The following is a 19,391-nucleotide window of genomic DNA, read 5'->3' on the forward strand; positions in this document are numbered from 1 at the left end:
TTCTGAGAACAACGTATTCTATTGTGAAGGTCACGTGGTCATTAATATGGACATTATTATTTTCACCGGTTGCTAATGTGTGACATGTGAGCGCTCGTATTACTTGTAGTATAAATAACAAGTAGATGTGTTATTGTTCTGTGCTATCATCTTCAGCTTGTTGAAATTGATATTATTTTTGTAATTATTCTGTCCTATGACAGGTCATTTGTTTCAACTGTCTACTTCTTATTTGTCTAACCACATACTTGTTACGTTCGCCGCATGGAGTGGCCACATGGTTTGAGGCGGCACGTCACCGATTTCGTGGCCCCTCCTGCCGGATCTCGAGTCCTCCCTCGGGCATGGATGTGTGTGTTGTCCTTAGCATAAAGTTAGTTTAAGTCAGTTTAAGTAGTGTGTAAGTCTAGGGACCGATGACCTCAGCAGTTTGGTTCCTTAGGAATTCACACACATTTGAACATTTTTTGTTATGTTCAGTGTTACAAAATGTTGTAAATTTAGGATACACGTGACCTAAGAAGTGGTGTATATTACAGTACGAAATGTCAGAATGAAATTAGCAAATAAAAAAATGTGCCTCAAACAAGGATCGAACCATTGACTTCCTGCATGCTAACCCAAAACTCTATCCACTCCACCAACCGTACAGCATGAATAATATGTGCTGTCAGAGGTAGTTACCAGACATGGAGTTACAGTGTTGCCAGATTGCCATTCTCTAACGTCCTTTTTCTGCCAGATGTACTCGCCGGATGAAATTTTGTGACAGATATTTTTTTTATCACTGGCATGTGAGGAGTCACACTGTGAAGCCCGAGTGTGCGAATTTCACTTCCCCCTGCATATTAATCTGAAGTTGTGGAAATAATGAGTGAAGTGTAGAGATAGAACAGAAACGAATGGGTTAAGAAATTTACAGCACAGTACCGAGAGAAGGGGACCATAGGTATGTTGGTGGGAGGATTATAAGTTTATAAAAACACCAAAGGAAGTGTAGGTGAAAGTGCGTTCCCAGAGGGGCTTGAGACCATCAGTTTACAGGCATCAAAGGGAACTTAAAACTCCAAAGAGAAATTTCTTCATATAAACGAACATGGGAAAGGGTAGAATACTTTGATTATTATTGGTTTTTGGAATGCATTGTACCTCATAGAATTAATGTGTTGGAGAGGAAAGAGAAGGTTGGTTTCGTTTGGTTTGGTTTTGTTTTGCTTTGCTTTAGGGCACAAAAAATGACTGGGTTCATACACGTCCAAGTCAGAACTATAGAACATGAAGACAGAAAGGAGTTAAAAAACGACTATATGTCAGTCCCAATTGACATAATAGAAGACAGCTAAAAACAGGCACGTGGAAAAAGGGCTAATATAGACACAATACAGAAATGGAGGTCCAAAACCAAACATTTAATGGCTTTCATCATATTGCTTTGGCAGATAAAAAGTGAACCGCAGTCGACAGCCCATGTGTCATTTGCTAAAAGAACCGATAACTCACATGGCAAACCCAAGCGGGAACGTAAATGGTTAAAAAATGGCCATTCCATCAGGATGAGGCAGACAGTTAAAACTTGGGTGAAATGTGTACAAAGTGGTAAGGTAGCGCCACTTATCAAATGACGATGGCTAAAAAGGCAGTACCCAATACGCAGCCTACTTAAAATGACCTCATCCCAGTGGGTGGGCCGAGAGGAGGTTGCCCAAGCCACTGGGAGAGGCTTAATAAGGTGGACCTAATTCCTGTGAACGGAGGACCATTGGCAGTGCCTACGGGACACCACCTGCTGACAGACGGAAACACAGAGATCGTCGGAGGGATATAGGAACTCATGGGCTGAGGCAAGAGGACTGCAGCCTTGGCAGCAGTGTCAGCAGCCTCGTTTCCTGGCAGACCGACATGATCAGGAACCCACAGAAACATCACACTGGCTCCATCAAGAGTGAGCAAGTGACAGTTTTCCTGGACCCACTGAGCTAGGGGATGGACAGTGTACAGCGCACATAGACTTTGAAGGGCACTGAGTGAGTCTGAGCAGAGATCACAATTAAAAAGGCTGTGTCGCTGGATGTACTCCGTGGCCTGATTCAGAGCGAAAAGCTCAGATGTAAATACTGAGCAGTGTGCTGGAAGCCAATATCAAAAGATACGGGTGCCAATGGCAAAGGCACTGCTGACCCCAGGGTCAGTCTGAGAGCCATCAGTGTATACAAAGGTAATATTATGAAGTTACATGCGGAGGTCATGAAACTGAAGGTGAAGGACCGAGGCTGGAGTAGTTTCCTTAGGAAGAAAATGGAGGCCAATATTAACACGGGCTGCTTCACGAAGCCAATGTGGTGAATGGTTCACACCCACTGGGAAACGTTGCAGGTAGTGTGAAGTTAAGCCACCATAGCAAGTGCCAAAAGTGGACTCCAGGAGGTAACAGAGGAGAGGGATGCTCTCGATACTAGCGATCCGAGGAATCGTCAAAGAAGGAGGCATAGGATAGGTGGCCATGCATGGCAGACAAACAGCATACATACCTGCTGTGGAGCAAGTCATGGCAGTAGGACAATGGTAGTTCAGCAGCTTCAGTATACAGACTCTCAAATGGGCTAATGTAAAGGGCACCCCACGGCCAAACGGATGCCATGATGGAAGATAGTGTTGAGACAGCGTAAGAGAGATGGATGCGCCGATGCATAAACAAAGCACCCGTAGTCGAGTTTTGAACAGATGAGGGACCGGTACAAATGGAGAAGGGTGGTTCGATCGGCACCCCAAGAAGTACCACTGAGGACATGTAGGACATTGAGGAACTGCGTACAGCGGACTGCCAGATAAGACACACGGGAGGACCAAGAGAGTTTCCTATCGAGCATGAGGCCCAGGAATTTTGTAGTTTCAACGAATGGAAGGGCAACCGGCAGAAAATGTAAAGATGCTGGAAGAAACCAAGTGCATCGCCAGAAATTCATACCGACGGTTTTGTCAGTTGAAAAGCAAAAGCCATTGTCGATGCTCCAGGAGTAAAGCCGATCGAGACATTGCTGAAGATGCTGCTCAGTGAGACAGGTCTGTGAAGAACTGCAATAGACAGCAAAATCATCAACAAAAATGGAACCTGAGATGCCCGGCAGGAGATTATATGGTTAATGGCAACAGCAAAGGGGACAATGCTCAGGACGGAACACAGAGCCTCACTATTTTCCCGAATAAAAGTGTCCGACAAGGCAGAACCTGCATTTACCCTGAAAACTGAGTCTTTTAAAAATTCCTGAAGGAAACAGGGCAGGCGGCCACAGAAGCCTCAAGTGTAAAGAGTACGGAGGATACCAGTTCTCCAGCAGGTGTCGTAGGCCTTTTCCAAATCGAAAAACACGGCCACAATCTGGGCTTTCCACAGGAAACCATTCGTGACATGGGTGGAAAAAGTAACAAGATGGTCAACTGCAGAATGCCGCACTCACAATCCACACTATGCATTCGCCAGTAGTAAATTGCGAGACTCGTGCCACCGTGCCAGCCGGACACGAATCGTACATTCTATCATCTTGCAAACGCAGCTGGTAAGACAGATGGGGCAGTGCTCGAAGGAAGGTTTTTGGCCTTACCGGCCTTAGGTATGGGTACGATGGTGGCTTCGTGCCAGCATTTGGGAAATGTGCCCTCCACCCAGATGTGGTTGTACGTATTAAGCACAAAGTGCTTGCCCACAAGAGAAAGTTGCTGCAACATCTGAATGTGGATAGTGTCTGGTGTCTGGCCCTAGGACGGGGGATCGGGACGATTGAGAGCATGACCTAGCTCCCTCACAGTAAAGGTGGCAGTGTAGCACTCGTGATTCAGAGAAGAGAAGGGTACTGCCCTAGCCTCCTCCACTCGTTTCCGACAGAGGAAGGCAGGGTGATAGTGGGAAGAGCTCGAAAGTTCCGCAAAATGGCGGCCCGAGGTGTTGGAGATAGTAATAGGGTCCAAGATGACATCGTCTGCTACTGTCAGGCTGGTAGTTGGGGAATGGATACTGGTCTCAGAGAGCCTTCGGAGGGTGACCCACACGACAGAAGAAGGGGTGGAACTGTTAAAAAAACTAGTGAATCAAATCCCACTAGCTCTTTTGCTATCCCGAAAAACGCGACAACACTTTGCACCCATCTGTTTATAATTAATGCAGTCGGCCATCTTAGGACGACGGTTAAAAACACGGAGAGCACATCGCCGTCCACGAATTGCCTCGTGGCATTCCACAGTCCACCGACAGACTCGGACACGATGTGGTAAAGACAAAGTGCGAGGAATGGAACGTTATGCAGCAACAAGGATAATGTTTGTGAGAAATTCCACTCGGTCATCACAACTTCGAAGGTCTCCAAAAAGACAACGGGCAAGCTGTGCGGTGCAGAATGATAGGTCCAAATGGGAATAGGTGTGTGAGGAGTTGAAAAGAAAAGTGGGTGCTCCAGTGTCGAGGCGGAAGAGGTTAAGTTGATTAAGAAGGTCAGCCAAGAGGATTCCTCTCTGACAGGTCCTGGGAGAATCTCAAAGGGGATGCTGTGCATTGAAGTCACCAAAGAGCAAAAATGGGGGAGGTAGCTGCCCGATAAGCTGAAGGCAGTCTGCCCCGGTGACATCGAATGACGGAGGGACGTAAATGGTACAGAGGGAAAAAGTCAGGTGGGGAAGGAAAAAGTGAACTCCAAAAGCTCGAAGATGGGTAATCGGGGAGATGGGTCGACTACGAATGTCATCCCGTACGAGCAGCACGACGCCCCCTCGAGATGGATTGCCGCCCTCAGGGGGAAAGGTCAAAACGAATTGGTAAAAAATGTGAAAGCTGAAAACCATCGTGAGGACACAATTTTTTTTCTTAAAGGCAGAGTACAAGGGGACGCTGAGATGCTAAAAACATCCGTAAATCCTCTTTGTGGGACTGAAAGCCACGATGTTCCACTGGTGGAGAGTCACGACGAGGAAGAGACATAGGGGTGTCACGTCGGCAGCTGCCGAGTGACGGCCGGTGAAGAGTCGCTACTACAGGGCACGGAAGCAGGAGGGATCCTGCTCCACAGAAGCATAGGCTCGTTCGTGCAGTCGGTCGGTGGAGTCCAGCACTGAAAAACAGTAGGTGGTGCGCAACGGCAACACGGTGGCCGTTGAACAGGATCTTCGAGTCGGCAAAGGAGAAGACCGTTTGCCTCTGGTGCACTTCCTCGAGCCTTTCCGGTCAGAGGAAGACTTGCACGTCGTTTGGCTGGAGGGACAGTGGAAGTCTTCACGGGAGTACTTCTTCTGTCCTTTCCGGCCTACCGGTCGTGTAGCTGGTGGCTTCGCCCCCTCGAGATGAGAATTTGACATCTCGTTGCACTGCCGGATGCTACCTCGACACTGTGCGATTTCACAACCTCGGAGTCGAATTGGAGGTCACACGTCTGCGTGGCCACATCCTTTCGAGGGGTAACGAGAACAGAACTGTAGGTGCCAGATGGGAGACTACAGAGTTTGCGACTAGCCAGTAACTTGCGAGCGACTGGGTAAGGCACTTTTTTCTTTACCCGGATCTCTCTCGGACAACCTACTCGTCGAGATACACGGGACAATCCCGAGCGGAGGCAGTACACTCGCCACTGCACTCGATACGGCGGGAAGAAGGGGGCAGACGGTCACCCTCATGCACATCCCTATCACAGATTACAGACTCGGCCGGGTGTCGACAATACATTGAAATGATGACACTGGTAAGCGGCGCATCGTGTTTGGAATGTACGGCCGGACTGTGACGATTTCGTATCCCGCTTTGGCCTCGGATGGCAGCACCACTCTATCGAAGGTGAGAAAAAGAGTGCAGGTGGGAACTGAGGAGGAATCTACCATTTTTATTACACGATGGACAGCAATGAGACCCCGATCACAGAGGTAATATTGGATTCCAGTGTCGGTTAGACCATCATGCAGCCCTGTGTAAATTACACCGAGGGAGGAATCTGAAGTTCTGTGGGCCTCGACACGAACAGGGTAGCTGTGGAGAAGTGAGGCAGCAAGCAGTTGTTGTGTTTGAGAATCAGAAGTAGTCTCCAAAAGCAAAGTGCCGTTCCGTAAAAGATAGCAGGATTTCACACGGCCGGCAATTGCACCGACACCTTTCTGAATAACAAACGTATTTACCGTGGGAAGGATTGCCCGTCTTCAGTACGTGAGACCGTGAGGAACCGTGGTCCAGCGGGAAGTGTATTTGAATCGTTAGCCTCATCACATTTACATTTCATAGACGCCAATTGGGAAGACGATCGAATCGTTCAAGAAAATGCCCAACGATTGCCAGCGTCTCCGACGGTGCGCCCTTTCCGACTGGGGGCCCCCTTCACGAGGGCACGCACCTGCCCTAATTGACTGTTCACACCTCTCGAACACCTGACAGAGGGACCGATCGGCAGTTTGGGAAGGTTGCAGCCCGGGCATTAACCCCTCCCTGGGCCTGGCCTGTACCAGGGGGTACACGCGAACCCTACCTGTCGACCCAGGGCTGGGAATTACGCATTACTCAGTCACCCGTTGTGCGTCAGACGTGTAGGCCGGCCTTCAGGAGCACACAGGGAGGAAGAAGAAAAAGGGGGACCTCAAACACCGAAGCGGAGGAATGAGAGGAGAAGGGAAATGGATAAAGGAAAATGGAGCAAAAAACAAAAGTGAAACTGTTCTTATATCAGAGACAGACGATGCAGAACATTCCCAATAACAGCCCAGACATGTTCCCCGAGGGAGGGGAAAAAGAATAGCAAGAGGATTGACATGCAGCACAGAAGGGAAAAAATGCTGCGAAGGCTGGGGCCCTGTGATAGCCAAGCACGAACCCGCCAGAGAGTGGCGAGCCCCCTGGGGGAGAAAGAGAAGGTGAACTGATGAAACTGATGGCCTGCGCCAAGGTTAGGTGAAACCCGGGAAGGTTTAGGAGAGTAGGACTGGAAGAAGGACATTAGCATGATAAGTATGGTAGGCAACTGAGAGGCGACTTCTCACAGAAGACGGTAGAAGCTGTTCTTATGGAGATAAGAAATGGTAATGTAATTGGTTCCCATTTGTAAAGAACTCTCCAAACTGAATGAGTATAAAGAGACTCACCTGCATAGTGCTCATTTATGACAGAGATGTTTCTGGACATGCTTGGCACAACAGATGTCTAAGAGTTGCAGTTAGCAATAATAGGTTATGATTACCTTGCATCATGCAGTTCCTTGAATGTGATAGAACCAACTATTTGTAAAAGAAATGTAAGAAACCTATATGTGGGTGTTTAGTAAAATTATGAAGCATAAATATAATTATATCATTTAGAAGAAAGAGACAACACATACACAGTGAATGTAAAGTCAAAAAGTGGAATAACCTTCTTAACTTGTCTTCATATCTGTACTCTGGGGTATAGCAACAATAATATAGTTACCTGTAGACTGATAGAAGGGGAAACAGTACTCAATAACTCTTAACAAAAATAAAGTAAGCTAAGCAGAGGGTCTCCACAAATTTCATGATTATGTTATGCATTACACATGGTACAAAATGAAACAAATTCAATGAAATGAGAATTTAAAACTAACACAGACTAAACAGATAGGGAGCATATACAATTAAGAACAAGATAACAAAAGATATGTATTATTAAAGAAATTGCACCAAAATTTTTCTTTTGAAACGGTAGTGGGTATGCACTACAGAATATTCAAACTAAAGGAGGTCATTATCTTTGTGAGGAAATGAAGAATTCCTAGATTTAACTGAAAGGAAGACAGTGTGAGGTACATTGTAAAACAGATTTAAATGAAAAATACTTAAACAGGTGTCCTGCAGAAAATTCACCCAGAAATAAAAAAGGGTGAAAGAATGTTTTAATATATAATAATAAGCAGGAGAGCCAAACACTTGCACACATTTGTGGACATGAATGAAAATTATATGCATGGAATTAGAGAGAATTTTATGGATAAACATTTGTGTTAATTAATAATTAATGAATTGCCAGCTGTTTTTGGTAAGTTAAGCTGGAAAACTTTCATTACATCTTTCATCTCAGTTGGATGATATAAGATGTGACATGTCGAATTTGATGAAAAGACGCTCATGAGATTTGAAGAAAGATTATTTTCCTGGCAGTTGAGTTTTGGACATCACACTGTGAGACGAATGGCTTGTGATATGTGCAGGTTTTACAGGTTGCGATGAAAGACATGAGTGTATCACGTCTACAGGGCAGTATGGCAAGTTAGCGTCTCAATCTGTTGGTGGGGCTGCTTGAAGTCATGGCTTGGATGTGTTTTGCAGCCACAGAGAAAAAGGTTTTCACAACAACAATGAAAAGAATGTGACAACCAAAAATCTGCAGAGGATTGGAAAACAGTATACTGCTTGACATTTTATTTTATTTTAGTATATAAGCTTATTTTGGCTTTATTGCCAATTCTCTGCATAATGTCCTACTGTGACATAATATATGCTGGAGGTCCCATAATGAAGAAGGCAAAAATCTAATGAACTGCTAGCTGAATCTTGTTTGAAGATGTAAACATCAGAAAATTTTAATAACATATTTTGAAGACTGTGAAAAAATTGCACTTTTCCAGCTTGCAACACAGGCCTTTCGCCAGAAGGCACCAGAAAACCAATGGTAGCATTACGTAAATGCTCCTCTCGTGTAGAGCCCATAACCCAGATGTCAACAAGGGGATTTCCTGAATCAACTGTTCTGAATATCATTGATAAATTCCTGGCATAGTCAAGTTCCCAAAAGGTAAGCGATTAAACTGGTACAATCCAAAGGGGACGTAGAGTGCCGAGAAAGTCTGAGAAGCTGCATCTGATGGGAATGTAAGGTATGTATCGCACAAGTCAATGTGTGAAAAATGCAGGTTCCCCGATGAATTTGCCAAAACTCCTCTGGCCAAGGAATTGGATATGAATCCGTGTCACAAACTGCAAGTTGACTACCTGTTTGAAATCACCACCAAGGTACAGGACTTCTGAATCACCACTAAAGGGTTGGCCCACAGACTCGACAAAATAGGAGTAATGAGACCCAGATCCTGACATCACTGTAAGTCATTTGACTTGAGTGTGCATAGAGAAGGGAAGGGGTGACAAAATTAGGCACTGAAGGTTTGAGAGAGATGTGTGCCTTGAAATCTTCTGCCTGGCCCAAGGAATTCTCAAAGATCTGGTTGTATGACCACAATAAGGAATCCAGATCTTCTTCAATTATCTGGAAGCCAAAAACAGAAAAAGTGTCTAACACAAAGATATTTTGTGCCAATGGGTTACTGCCCACATTCTTATAACAAGCAGAGAAGAAAAATTTTGCCCCTCCCCCATAGTATCCCCTCTCCCCTCCCCTGAAGGAATAAACTGTTTACTATAAGAAACAACTTGAACTGACAGCCGTTATAAATCTGGGCAGCCCACGAGTCATACATATCTACATTAATGAAGCTGAACACCGTTCCCCTGTCTACTTGAAATTCAGCTGGTTGTCCATCCACTAGCAATGTAAGCAAAATACAGAAGGGTGATACATGAAAGAGGGTCACTTCGCAGACTGCCCCAGAGTCCAGTGATGACCAACCTACAACTTGCCAACTGTCACAAATGGTGGCCAAATGTCCACAAGGAGAGCAATGTCGAGAACTCTAAAAATGCCACGGTCAGGAATTACGATGGCACGATCGACTCAAACTTACCGAGTTCGACACAGGCGAAAAGTCAGCTCCGTGACGTCACTGTACCGGAATCGTCAACTGCATCAGCAAACGATGATTCTGTGGGAGGGAAGGCTACCTGGGGAACACAGTGGGGCACCAGGAGCTGTTTACCATGCACAAGTAATAGCGCCACCTGCCAATTATGAAAAAGGGGGCTATTGCCACCACCGTAAGCTTGTGAAGTGCCACAACCGAGGCAATATAGGCTAAAAAAAGGTTGGACAAGGTCAATACCACAGTTTGGACTTAAGGATCAGATGTTAATCAGACAACCACATCCCAAACTAGCGAATCTGCATATGAGTTAGCACATTTGGGACACTCAAAACAACACACTACTGCATAAGCTGCCAACAAATTTCGCCACGCCCAGGGAAGGGCTTCAAATCTTGCCCAACTCCATGTAACCCACCATTTCTGGACAATAATAAGACAGTTCTGTCAATTAGACTGACAATACAGTGCAGCAAGAACTGGTGCAGATAATTATCTCATCTTTCTGCAGGCTCAACAAAACCAGCAAACACCCTCAGTTGCGGGGAAGAGAATTTCACAGCGAGTGCACAGCCCATCACCTGCATGCTTGTTTAGCAATGCCTGTATCTGCTGTTGCTGCTTCTGCTGCTGCTCCTTCTCACCCTGGTGTGTGTATGATCTACTTTTCCGTTTTAACCTATCCCTCTTTCCTACACAAGCTAGAAACTAATGGTTGTGAAAGTTAGGGTAGTTTCTTGTATTTTTATTAAGAATTTCACCTCCTAAATGTAATTAGTTTCTGCTAGCAATTCCATCTTCTAATTTTGCAATTTCCCTCTTTTCATTCATTCAATGTCATAGCACGGGACAAATGATTGCTTAAACACCTTGTCTGTGCTGCAGTTCATCAAATTTCATCCTCACAATGCCCACAGGAATAAGATATATAAAATATTTCTAGATTCATCATTTAAAGTTGGTTATATAACTTTCAAAGTATGTTTTCATGGGATAGTTTGCATTTGGCTTCAAGCATCTGCCAGTTCAGTTCTTTCAGGACCTTCATGATACTCTCCCATGGGTTGAACAAACCTGTGACCATTGCTGCCCTTCTCTGTATCCATTCAATATTACCTGTTAGTTCTATCTGGTATGCGTTCTACATAATTGAGCAATATTCTACAATATTCTAGGATGGATTGCATAAATGTTTAGTATGCAGACACCTCTGTAGACTGGCTGAGATTCCCTAGTATTCTACCAATGAACCGCAGTCTGACAGAGACTATGTCATGATTCCATTTCAGGTCCCTACAAAGTGTTACACCCAGGTATTTGTGCGAATGGACTAATTCCAACTGTGATTCACTGATATTACAGTCACAGGAAACTACCCATCTTTCCTGCCCCCCCCCCCCCCCTCCCCTCACCCCCTTTCCAGAAGTGCCCAATTTTGCTTTTCTGAATATTTAATTCTTTGCACCACTTTGACACCTTATCAAAATCTGACTGAATATTTGTGCAGCTGCTTTCAGAAGCTGCTTTATTACAGATAACTGCACTGTCTGTGAAAACTCTCAGGTAGCTATTACTATTGTCCACAAGGTCATTAACTTTTACAGCATTAATATCGAGGGCAGCAACTACACTTTCCACGGACGCACCCCTAAAGTTACTTCTACATGTGTCGATAGCTGTCCTTCTGATATATCTTAATGTATCCTCCCTGCCAAGAAATCTTGATCCATTCATAAATTTCACTTGATACCCCATACGATTAGAATTTTGATAATAAGTGTAGATATGGCACTGAGTCAAATGATTTATGGAAATCAAGGAATACTGCAAACACACGACTACCATGATCTGTGGCTTTCACTATGTCATTGAAAAAATTGCAAGTGGGCTTCATGTGATGTATGTTTCGGAATATGTTCTAGCTGGCATGGAGGAAGTCACTAAACAGGGGCATTGCTAAGAGTTTTGCCACCCTAGGAGACAACTGAAAAATGATGCCTCCCCCTTCCCTCAACCACCACTAGCACAACAATGAAAATCTCTAATTATACTTTTCATCATTAAACTAAGATGACAAGATATCCTCATTTTCTGAGGAAAGTCCTCAATTTTCATGCTTTGTCCTCAATTCAGTTAGAACTGAATGAAGACAACAAACATCCCCAGTTTCTTATTTTTTGTGCTCAATTTTTAAACAAGACAGATAATGTGTTTAAGAAAAGACAATGTAGTTCTTTTCACATGCTGAGAGTCTGAGATACTCAGAGACAGACTTACAGACAGACACCAACTCATTTTTATATCTGAATATGATGAACTGGATTTACCTTTTACTCCTTTTACACATGTTGAAAGAGAAGTACAAAACCTAACTTGTGAATATGTGATCGATTATCCACAGGAAACAACAGTAGAATTAAAAACATCGATAGAACCACTCAATACAACTGGCACTTGACAAATGATCTGCATAGACACAGACAAATTGAGGGACTGAGGGGGGTATGATATCAGGTCGCAACATAATCGCAAGCCAGTGCACATGCCCCACTCCAGCACTTGACAGAGGTGACTTGATTCACATTCGTTTTTGTTTCGTACTCAGTAGCAGCTGCTTTAGTTTTGAAGTAGATAGAAACAATATGTTTACTTTTGTCAAAGTAAGTAAAGACTGATTAAGTAACTGTTCCATATGTTTTTGAAAACAATTCAGTGCTGCAATTTTTCCTCTTTTTTCATTTTTTCTGCTTGCTCCTAAAATTTTGCCACCTTGTTTTGCCTAATGGTAAAAATGGCCATGCATTCTGTTTGACATACCTCATTATGTTTAACGTCAGAATATACTCTAAGATTCTACAAGAAATGGATGTCAATGATACTGAACAGTAGTTCTGTGGATAACTTCTGCTGCCCTTTCTTCCAACTGCTGGGCACACTTTTTTGTTCAAGGGATCTATGGTAGGATTTAACTAATTCACAAATGCGGTATAGAATCTGATCAGGATTCCATTTGTTCAGTTTTAACAACACCTGTTTCTCAATGCCCCTAATAGTAATAACTATTTCACACATCTTTTCAGTAAGAGAATTAAATTGAGGCAATAATCCTGGGTTTTCCTTTCTAAAGTGGTTAGTTGAGCATTTTAGTTTTTTGCTTTGCTACATCTATAAACTAACTTCACAAGTCACTGTATGATGTATGGTGGAGTGTACCTCATACCACTACTAGTAATTTCCTTTCCTGTTCCACTTGCAAAGAGAGCGGGGGAAGACTGATGGTCAATATGCCTCCATATGAGCCTTAATTTACCTGATGTCATCTTCATGATTCTTCCACAAAGTGTATATTGGTGGCAGTAGAATCATTTTGCAGTCAGCTTCAAATGACAGTTCCCTAAATTTTCTCAACAGTCTTCCACAAAAAGAATGTCATCTTCCCTCCAGTGATTCCCATTTGCATTCACGACGCACATCAGTAACATTCACCTGACGATCGAACTTACCGGTAACAAATTTAGCAGCACACTATACTGAGTTCCAGCGATGTCTCCCTTTAATTGACCTGGTGGTGGGGATACCAAACAGTCAAGCAGTAATCAAAAATGGGTCACACTAGGTTCTAGATGTGGTCTCCTTTACTGATGAACCACACCTTCCAAAAATTCACCCAATAAACCAAAGTCGACCACTCACCTTTGCTGCTACCATCCTTATGTGCTCGTTCCATTTCATATTATGCCTAGATATTCAATTAAAGTGACTGAATTGAATTTGAACATCACGGGATTGTTTGTCCTCCTCATCCACACCAACTTGCATTTTCAACATTCAGGAGCTAGCTGCCTTTCATCACAACAACTAGAAATAGTCACCTTGTACCCTCCTACTGTCTCTCAACAACAACACCTTCCCTTATACCACAGCATCATCACCAAACAGCTGCAGATTGTTGCTCACCCTGTCCATCAATTTCAGTTCTTGTCTCATCTGTGAGACACTAACTTCAGTACCACTAACAGCCTTTACATACTATCGGTATTTCTTTAGGTTTTGTGAAATATCTTTTGACAATATTCTGCTATGACAGTCTTTGTAGAATTCGTGAATTGCTCTGTTGACAGCCAAATGCATTTAATTCAGCATCTCTCCATCTGTAGCCCTGTGCTTTGTTTTGCACCTATCTCTTCAGTGCATGGATAACTATTCCTTTCAACTTGTGCCATAGTTTCTCTACATGCTCCAGTCCTGATCTGAAAGTTTCAGGTTCCTCACAGAAATACAATACTACTATTCTTCATCTGGTTTACTAATATATCTTTCTCTGTAGTTTGGTAATCATTTCTGCTAGAACTGCCTCATAGGTCACTGATAGCAGTTTTTGATGTGTACATCATAAAAAGAGGTAAGGTCTCTTTCTTGCCATTAGATACAACACATTTCCATCACGAGTGGCATTCCAAACCATCTGTTCTCGGTGGTTTTCAGGGGAGGCATATAGTAATATTTCACAGGATATCTTTTCATGCCTACCACTAACAAAACTGTAATCATCCCAATTGATTATTGGATGGTTAACGTCTCCTTCAATAAATGCACTGTGATTGGCAATTTCTGCACTAGTGAACTGAGGCTTTCAATCACATCAAGAGTCGAGTCTAGTGGTCGATAGAAAAATCTCTCTATAATTTTATGCCCGCTAGTGATACTCAGTCTTGCCCAAACAATCTTGCATGCTGCTTCAATTTCTGTCTCAGTAGATTTGAGTTACTTGTCTTCTATGACGGGTACACTATCTCTTTTTCCCATTTGCCTATTGTTAAATATATACTTAAATTTTCCCCGAAAATCTCAATGCTGTCATCTTTAATTTTAATCAGATTTCTGTTCACTGCTTTTTACAAATGCTTCAAGCTCAAGCACTTTGTTGTGAATACTTGATCAGTTAACTGCTAGGATTTTAATACTTTAACCTGTGTGGGACAGTTCTTTGGATATTACACTGATCCTTCTGGGCCTCATTATGTGGACTGGATGGATAATCACGAAATCGTTTTGTGCACACTACACACAGTCAGCTACCTGAGTAGCAGCCTCTGCTGTGCAGTAAACACCTAACCCACCTAGGGGGACCCTCAAGTTCTCAACCCAATGTTGCAAGTCCAGGAAGTCGCAGCCTTGTTCATCGTGGAACATTATCGGCCTCTGATTCAAGCCTTCCAGTTGACTCGGAATCAAGAGGGTCTCAGTTCTGGGAACAATGCTGCAAATTGTGAGCTTTGTTTGAACTCTGTGAGCAAGGCTTGTATTCTCAACCTCCTCTGGTAGCTGCTGGAATGATCCAAATATGACCTTTGATCCCAGACAACAGGCACAGTTTGCTCCAAAGTGTGCCAAATCTTGCAGTTGGTTGCATCCTGACCTCTCAGTGGCTGTCAGAATAGTCTCTTCAACAAGCTGAATGAGGCTGCCAGTCACATATACTCAGTGCCTGAGTGCACATGGAATTCCTTTCCATCCATTGCTGCCATTTCTCTAGGGGGGGGATCTCATTATTCACCATATGTCTGAACTGCTGATGATTAATAGACAACTACCCTTTGGTTTTTGCCTCCCCTTGACATGAGACGCAGCATATTTCCCAACAGATAAAGTGAGACACAGTGGCTCAGTTTCAGATTCAGTGGAAGAGAGCACATTTAACTTGTTGGTTTGGGGGGGATGGGTGTAACATCCACAGCTGACAGCTACTGCTGTATATGTATGACTATCTGTCAAACTTTCAGTTTAAGGTATGAGAGTCATATGTGCAGAGTGTATTGTATAGCTTCCTAATTTAGTATTATAAATTAAATTAGTTTTATAATATGACTGTATGAATGTTATATGTATTATCATATATTTATATATAAAAACAAAGATGAGGTGACTTACCGAACAAAAGCGCTGGCAGGTCGATAGACACACAAACAAACACAAACACACACACAAAATTCAAGCTTTCGCAACAAACTGTTGCCTCATCAGGAAAGAGGGAAGGAGAGGGGAAGACGAAATGAAGTGGGTTTTAAGGGAGAGGGTAAGGAGTCATTCCAATCCCGGGAGCGGAAAGACTTACCTTAGGGGGAAAAAAGGACAGGTATACACTCGCACACACGCACATATCCATCCACACATACAGACACAAGCAAACTGCTTGTGTCTGTATGTGTGGATGGATATGTGCGTGTGTGCGAGTGTATACCTGTCCTTTTTTCCCCCTAAGGTAAGTCTTTCCGCTCCCGGGATTGGAATGACTCCTTACCCTCTCCCTTAAAACCCACTTCCTTTCGTCTTCCCCTCTCCTTCCCTCTTTCCTGATGAGGCAACAGTTTGTTGCGAAAGCTTGAATTTTGTGTGTGTGTTTGTGTTTGTTTGTGTGTCTATCGACCTGCCAGCGCTTTTGTTCGGTAAGTCACCTCATCTTTGTTTTTATATATAATTTTTCCCACGTGGAATGTTTCCTTCCATTATATTGTTATCATATATTTATTATTTTAGCTTTATCTTTCTGTACCCATTACTTAATACCTAAACTGACTTGTGTTATCTAAGGCACAAAACGCTATTGTAGGTATGTGGACCAATAACACTACAATACAGAACAATATTTGCTGAAGCCTTGGTCTTCTGCAGGTCATGTAAGACTGATACATTCAAAACTATGTACCCCAAACTTGCCCCTGCAAGCCTCAGTACAAAAGGCATCATACAACAAAAATAATATGTACCAGAAACCTCATTAAAAACTTCACCAACATTAAAATGCAGTAAATTATGATGTCTCCATATACACTGTTATGAGAATATAACCATCTTTATACTGTAATTGAACTTATGGACGAAGCTCATTGTATAAGAAAATACTGAGCGGCTAATAAAGATTACTATTCTTATTATTCTTAAAACTTTCAATGCCACCAATACTCTCAATAGCTTCTCAGCGAACAATAGCCATGTTAAGCTACCCCACACTATGGCTAAATTTATAATCCTTTATAAGGAAAAATTCAAAATACTAAATGGAAAAACACAAGGACCATCCAGGACAGCATGGGAAACAATGCCTTTCACCTTATTTTATTTTTCTCCTGGGCCCTAGTAGTGATTTTAGTATTATCAATCATTGTGTAAACAGTAGCACGTGAACGCCAAACGCGCTCGAAATGACCCATCTCTCTGAGTCGTTCAAAATAGTTGCCTGTGTAGCAACCCAATCAAGACTGGCAGCACAATTGAAGACAGCCACGGTTATATGCTAAGTGATCAAAAGTGTCCAAACATCGGGCTGAAAATGACTTACAAGGTTGTGGTGCCCTTCATCAGTAATGCTGGAATTCAGTATGGTGTTGTTCCACCCTTAGCTTTGATGATAGCTTCCACTCTCGCAGGCATACGTTCAATCAGGTGCTGGAAGGTTTCTTGGGAAATGGCAGCCCGTTCTTCACGGAGTGCTACAATGAGGAGAGGTATCGATGTCGGTCAGTGAGGTCTGGCACGAAGTCGGCGAACCAAAACATCCCAAAGGTTTTCTACAGGACTCTGTGCAGGCCAGTCCATTACAGGGATATTATTGTCATGTAACCACTCCACCACAGGCTGTGCATTATGAATAGATGCTCGATCATGTTAAAAGATGCAGTCGCCCTCCCTGAATTGCTCTTCAACAGTGGGATGCAAGAAGGTGCTTAAAACATCAACGTAGGCCTGTGCTTTGATAGTGCCACGCAAAACAACAAGGGGTGCAAGCCCCTCCATGAAAAACACAATCACACCATAACATCACCGCCTCTGAATTTTACTGTTGGCACTACACACGCTGGCACATGACATTCACTGGGCATCCCACACCCTGTCATTGTGTACCACGATTCATCACTCTGTACAATGTTTGTCACCTGTTCAACTGTCCAATGTTTACACTCCTTACACCAAGTGATGTGCCGTTTGGCATTTACTGGTACGATGTGTGGATTACGAGCAGCCACTTGACCACGAATCCGAGTTTTCTCACCTTCTGCCTAACTGTCATAGTACCTGCAGTGGATCCTGATGCAGTTTGGAATTTCTGTGAGGTGGTCTGGATAGATGTCTGCATATTACACATTGTGACCCTCTTCAACTGTCAGCTATCTCTACGAGTCAACAGAAGAGGTCGGCCTGCACGCTTTTGTGCTGTACGTGTCCCTTCACATTTCCGCTTCACTATCACATCAGAAACAGTGGACCTAGGGATGTTTAGGAGTGTGAAACTCTTACATACAGACATATGTCATAAGTGACATCCAATCACCTGACCACATTCAAAGTCTGTGAGTTCCACAGAGCAGCCCATTCTGCTCTTTCACTATGTCTAATGGCTACTGCGGTCGCTGATACGGAGTACCTGGCAGCAGGTGGCAGCACACTGCACCTAATATGAAAAAAATATGTTTTTGGGGGTGTCAGGATACTTTTGATCACATAGTGTATATACTCGGTATTATCAAAACTGCAAACTTATCAGCAGAGGAAACTGTATGCCCTAAAATCTGACCACAAGTATGCAAACTACACTACTATATGGCCCAGAGTTGCACATGCACAAATCGTGGGCTGCGACTCATAAATGCACAGGGGTGCCTCACACAGAGGGCATCCCAGGGTGCTCCTGAGAGCTACAATGCCAAGAATCACTTCTCTGTCTTGGTCATCTGCAGCTCATGTACGACCTGATAAATTCAAAACTAAAGAATGTCTGGCTGCTGAGGCCAGACTGCCTGGACAGTGGTAATGTGTGAGAGAGTTGTGCTTGTGTCAATAAGTGTCTGTTTTCTACTTCGGAAGAAAGCCCTCTTGGCCAATAGCCTAAATGTATAGCAGTCTTCTGATTGTGCCTGTCTGCAACCCAATGTCTCCTTTATATGGTGAGTAGCAGTCTACCCTTCTCACAATATTGTTGTTATTCCATCCTGGACTTTACTTAGTTCTCATAGCACACAGACAAATCTGATTCTGGGATAAAATTGGTGTACTCATTTCAACATTAAGGAACCTGCAGCAGATAAACAACAACTAAAGTATTTAGCTCAAGTGCAGAAACAGCAACTCTTCCAAAGCACCATATTTTCTGCTAATTTTATTACTTTAATCTCAATCTTAGAATGCACAAATAGTCAGCCGTAGCTGAATGACACACAACTGGACATACGAGGTGTGACAATAAAGTAATGAGACTGATTTTCTTTGCAAGATGTGGCAACCCTGCAGGGCTGCATAGGCACAATATATTTGACCTCGGTCTATAAGCTGCATCTAGTCCAAGCAGCACATCGATGCAACAGCTCAGTCGTGAGTTGTGCAGTAATAAGTTAACACATGTTTGTGTCTCTCGTCACGGAAATGGAACCGCATAATATTGCACAATGGCATGCCATTTCTTTTTGCATTAAACTAGGTGAAAATGCGATAACAACTTATGGTAAACTTCAGAAGGCTTTTGGAGAGGAGGTTATGTCACGAGCTCAAGTTTTTCGTTGGTATAAAATGTTTAGTGAAGGCAGAACAAATGTTGAAGACGAAGACCGCAGAGGACGACCATCAACCTCACGGACGGATGTCAACTTGGCCAGGGCGTGTGAACTCGTACGATCT

At 43.4% G+C, this 19,391-nt stretch overlaps 1 protein-coding gene across 1 annotated transcript in view; it reads right to left on the reverse strand.

Moving 5' to 3' along the window:
• LOC124595309 (clusterin-associated protein 1) overlaps window positions 1-19,391 on the reverse strand; it is a 148,333-nt gene that overhangs the window by 38,213 nt on the left and 90,729 nt on the right. The window lies entirely within an intron of this gene.

This window comes from Schistocerca americana, chromosome 2 (assembly GCF_021461395.2).
Source record: "Schistocerca americana isolate TAMUIC-IGC-003095 chromosome 2, iqSchAmer2.1, whole genome shotgun sequence".
In the NCBI taxonomy this organism is placed as follows: Eukaryota; Metazoa; Arthropoda; class Insecta; order Orthoptera; family Acrididae; genus Schistocerca; species Schistocerca americana.